We start from the raw sequence: 5,702 nt of genomic DNA on the forward strand, positions 1-5,702 counted from the left end.
GACAGACACAGGAACGAAGAAGGACACATGCCGGCCAGCCTAAGTGTTCCGGAGCAGTAGCAAGCTACCAAGGCTCAATGGAAACACTAGGAGACATTTCCCGGTAAGAGAGGCTACTAAAGATAAACAACTAGATGGTCAGATCCCACACATACCAAGCATTTCAATAACATACACACAATATGCTCGATATGTGCAAATACAACATGGCATCACAACATGACTCTACGACTCAAGTATTTAATCAATAGGCTCCGAGGAGCGAGATATTACAAACATGGGTCTCATGACCCAACACTCAGAGCATACAAGTCAAAGCACAAGCGGAAGCTATCATGTCTGGGTACAGACATCTATAAATGAAAAAGGCTGAGAAGCCTGACTATCTACCAGATCCTGCCGAGGGCACAAGATCGTAGCTGAGGTAACAAGCTAAACGTCGAAGTCCACGTGGAACTACTAGTGAGACTGAAGTCTCTCTGCAAAAACATAAAATAGGAAAACGTGAGTACAAATGTACCCAGCAAGACTTACATCAGAACTAACTACATATGCATCATTTTCAACAAGGGGATGGTGGGGTTTAACTGCAGCAAGCCAGCTTTGACTCGGTGGCTATCCTAAACTACGACTGCAAGTAACTCTTTTGAGGTGGCGCACACGAGTCCACATATTCACCATATCAATACACCACTATGGATCCGCTCTCGTCTCCCTACGAGAACGCCATCCATAGCACTCACGCTTATCTTGCGTATTTTAGAGTATCCACTTTCACTTGTCTATGAACTGATATAAGCAACCCAGAAGTCCTTTTCCGCGGACACGGCTATTCGAATAGATGATATTAACCCTGCAGGGGTGTACTTCTTCATACATGTTTCCACCACTTAGCGTCTGCACACGACATGTGCTCGGCAGACTTCAAGCGAAAGCCGACGTGGGTGTAGACCACGACCTACCTAAACACTCAAGTCTCTTGTCCAGGTTTATCGCCTATTCGGGTTCCATCCATGAGGAGATCCGGCCGGAGTTTCGCTCACAGCCCCAAACGATGTGAACAGGGTTCCCGAGATACCAAACGGGCATCCGGTACACCGTGCCACGTACCTACCGCATCACAGCCCACCCCTACGGTCAGCGCTGTCCACGGCCTCCAGTAAGCTACAAACACCAGAAACTACTTGCAACTCCTGGACAGAGGACTAGGGTGAATAAGAAGTCGAGCGGGGTCATATTTCAGGGCCCAATGTATGGTAGTAACTGAATCATGGATCACAAACACAGAACTCAGTTCCTGAGGACGGCTTCAATGAGACAACCCACCATGTACTCCTACATGGCCTCTCACCGACACCTTTTACCAAATCGTGTTCACACACTTAGCTCACACACAGTAGGACATGTTCACACACCTCTGATTCATCCCGGATGAATCAGCCCTGACACAACTCTAAGCAGTAGCAGGAATGACAATAAGCATGAATGAGTAGGCACAACAGGGCTCAAACAACTCCTACTCATGCTAGTGGGTTTCATCTATTTACTGTGGCAATGACAGGTCATGCAGAGGATAAAGGGGTTCAGCTACCGTAGCAAGTAACAGATGAATCGATGTTGTCCTAATGCAGTAAAAGAGAGCAGGAGCGAGAGAGTGGGATTTTATCGGAATGAACAAGGGGTTTTGCTTGCCTGGCACTTCTGAAGATAACATTGAGTCTTCATCAGTGTCAACGATCACATCATCGGTATCACGTCTATCGAGAGGGGACAAATACCGGCAACACAGAAAGGAACACAATCAATGCAATGCACAATATGATGCATGATCATGACATGGCAAAATGAATGTGTTTTGAGCTAATGCAACTAGCAACAGATTAAATGAAGTTGGTTTGAATACAAGATTCAAATTCAAACTCCATATGTGATTATTCAAATGTCATTCACTTCATTTGTCCTAAACAGTAGTGATAAGTTGTTCTAACATGCATGAAAATGGTACAGATGGATTCCTTGAATTTTTCTGATAATTTTTCATATATAATTTATTTAATTTGGAGTTACGGTTAATTTTCTATGAATTTTAGAAGTTTATACAATTTTCTGGAATTTTCTGATTTATCTTAAATCCAGAAAATCATTTAATGTGTCAGCATGACATCACCTTGACGTCATCAGGTCAACAGGGCAGGTTCAGGTCAAACCTGACCAGTGGGGTCCACTGGTCAGTGACACAACTAATTAACCAAGTTAATTAGCCTTAAGTTAATTCTAATTAAACTGTTTGTGGGGCCGGGGCCCACTGGTCAGCGACTAATCAGCTAACTAACCTAGGTTAATTAGTGTTAAACTAATACTAACTAAAATGTCAGGGGGGGTGGCCCACACGTCAGTGACACACGGGGAAGGTCAAACCTGGGTCAACTCGCCGGAGTTGACCCGCGACTCGTCGCCGGCGGAGCCAGAGACGGCGGAGGGGTGCGGTTTCCTTCCTCCGGCGACCAAATGGCCGGCGGAGGGCGTCTACGTGACGCAGGCACTCGTCCGCGTCGAGTAGTGGCAGCGGCTGGGCCTAAGATGGCCGGAGTCGTCACCGGCATCGACCGTGGCGGTCGCCGGAGCTCGGGCGAGCTCGGGGTCGACGCTACGGTGGCCGGGGAGGCTCGTGCGAGGCACCTACGTGTTCTAGGCAGCGCGGGGAGGAAGCTGAGCACGACAGCCGGGCCACTAGGTGGCCGGAGGCACGTCGGCGGCGATCACAGGCGGCGGCGGGTTTCGGTCATCAAGGGGGCGACGGCTACGGCAACCAAACGAAGAGGGAAAGAGGGGGAAACGGTGGCGGAGCTCACAGGGGTTGCGACGGTGGCCTCGGGGAGCTCGGGGAGACGGCGGAGGCGGCGAATCGACAGCGGTGAGCTTCGGTGGCCGGCGACGGAAACGACGATGGTAGCGGCGTTGCAGCGCGTCCGGGGCCTCGTGGCTCGGTGGAGAGGAAAGAGGGGGTCGAGGCGGAGCCTCTGGGCTAGTCGGGGGAGCGAGGGAGGCCCGGTGGCCGTGGTTATGGCGAGCGGCGGCGACGGGCTCCGCTTGGTGAGGAGAACAGAGGAGGGGGGAGAGTGTTCCGGGGAGAGGATGAGGACGCGGGAGAGAGGGAGAAGGGAGAGGGGGTGCGTGGCATCCGTAGCGGCGTCAGAGTGGCAGCAGGCAGGCAGGAGGTGGCGTTGCGCGTGCGTGCGCGCCGCGGGCACACGCCCCTGTCCTACTGTCCCGAGGAGGAAGACGACAGGGAAGGCGCTGGTGGGCTGGGCCGGCCAGATGGGCTGGCCAGCTGGGCCGGCTACAGGTAAGTGGCCCAGGTAGGCTTCTGTTCTTTTTATTTTATTTATTTCTGTTTTGTTTTATTTAATTTATTTTGCCACTGTTTTGAATTTAAAATAATTCAAACAATGCCAAAAACTCCTCTGAATATTTTATATTGCTAAATGGACTTTTCCAAAAGCTTATAAAATATATCAGGGGTATTTGAAATTATATTCTAATTATATGAATATAATTCAAATTCAAATAGCTAATGAATTAAATCCAAAGTCCCAAAAATAATTCCTTAAAAATGTTCAATATTTTGGTTGGGACCAGAACCCTTACCAAAAATTATCAAACATTTAAGAAGAGCATTTTGGAGCAATGAATGAGATTTCTAGGGTTTTTGCCCCTCTTTTATTTAAGTTTTTGAGGCTTCCAAAATTCCCTCAGTTCAAATTTTCAGAATTTAAACATGATGCACACATGAGCTAGCCTAGAGCACTACCAGCAGCTAGGGATGTGACAACTCCTTTGATAGTGTCCGGGAGCTTGGTCTTTGACTCAAGGTTCGACTGTAAGGTGCCCTCCGTTGTTCTTGCTGTTAAAGCAGTGGTAGACTTTTCGGCCGTGAGGGAGAGTTTGGACCTGCCATTAACTCTGATGACGCCGCGTGGACCGGGCATCTTTAATTTATGGTAGGCATAATGTGGCACCGCCTTGAACCGAGCGAATGCGGTTTGTCCGAGCAGTGCCTGATGGTAACTGCGAAAGGGGACGATGTCGAAGACTAAGTCTTCGGTACGGTGATTGTCCAGAGATCCGAAGACCACTTCCAGTATGATTGAGCCCGTGCAACAGGCCTCTACACCTGGTATGATACCTTTAAAGTTGGTTTTTGTGGGCTTGATCCTTGAGGGGTTGATTCCCATTTTGCACACTGTATCCTGGTAAAGCGGGTTCAGGCAGCTGCCTCCGTCCATGAGGACTCGTGTGAAATGGAATCCGTCGATGATAGGGTCGAGGACCAATGCGGTCGAACCGTTATGACTGATACTGGTAAGGTGGTCCCAGCGATTGAAAGTGATTGGGCAAGAGGACCAAGGGTTAGACTTTGGGTCGATTGTACAGACCTCCCTAAGTGCACGTTTCCTCCTGGGAATGCGGCTTTTGCATATCATATTCACCGTTTTCACCTGGGGAGGGAATTTCGTCTGTCCTCTTGTATTCGGTGATCGGGGCTCTTCGTCGTCATCGTCACTTTGAGACCCCTTCCCCTTGTGTTCGGCGTCCGACCTGCCGGCTTGTATGAAGACCCACCATTGTTTATTGGTGTGGTTTGCTGGTTTTCCAGGGGTGCCATGAATTTGGCATGGACGGTCGAGTATGCGGTCAAAACTAGACGAGCCTGAATTGTTTTTGTTGAATGGTTTTTTCCGCTGACCGGACTTAGAGCCGCTGAATCCGGCATTGACTGACGTGTCTTCGGCATTATCACCATTTTTGCGGCGCTTGTGTTTGCTGCGCCGTTATTTGTCGTTGCTATCCTTGGCTTTCGATGTGCCGGGATTGCTTGCTGTATTGTTGCTACGAGCCAACCAGCTATCCTCGCCCACGCAAAAGTGGGTCATGAGTGTTGTGAGGGCTGCCATGGACTTTGGCTTCTCCTGGTCGACATGTCGGGCAAGCCATTCGTCACGGATGTTATGCTTAAAGGCCGTTGGGGCTTCGGCATCCAGACAGTCGACAATTTGATTCTTTTTGGTTAGGAATCGGGTCCAAAATTTCCTGGCTGGCTCTCCGGGCTGCTGGGTTATGTGACTTAGATCTGTCGGCGTTTTGGGAACGAGGGTCCCGAGACTTGCCTGCCTGCGGCCTGCGGCGTGGCTCAAGTGATGGCCCAGTACGACCCATCTTCATCAGCACAAGACCCAAGACCCTCGCGAGGGGCCAAGCCTTGCGGGGCGGACGGCGCAAGGCTACATCAGAAATGGCCTTGCCAGGCAGGCTCGCGAGGAGGCGGAGAGATCAAGGCGGGGTACCTCGCGAGGTTCTTATGACACAAGACATGACGATCGAGACCAGGCGGGCGCCGGCCTGCGCAGTGTTCTTGTTTCCTCTTTGGTGCAAAGGGGCAAGCACATGCATGGAGTACCGAGGCATTAGTCAAAGGTTGCCATTTAAGTGCAACGAGACCAAGACTAGCAGAGCGGCAGGATGGAGGTCACCGTGGAGCACAAGACGGCGTCATCACCGGTGCCTTTGGCAGCCGAAGTCCAACTTTAGTCAGGATAACTTGTACTGGATGTTCCCCTTCGAAATGGCCGTTTTGGCGCCCTTCCCGCTCAATATTTGGGAAGAGGACCAGGGCCTCTATAAATAGGGCTAGCCACCACAGA

This window comes from Triticum dicoccoides, chromosome 5A (genome assembly GCF_002162155.2).
Source record: "Triticum dicoccoides isolate Atlit2015 ecotype Zavitan chromosome 5A, WEW_v2.0, whole genome shotgun sequence".
NCBI lineage: Eukaryota > Viridiplantae > Streptophyta > Magnoliopsida > Poales > Poaceae > Triticum > Triticum dicoccoides.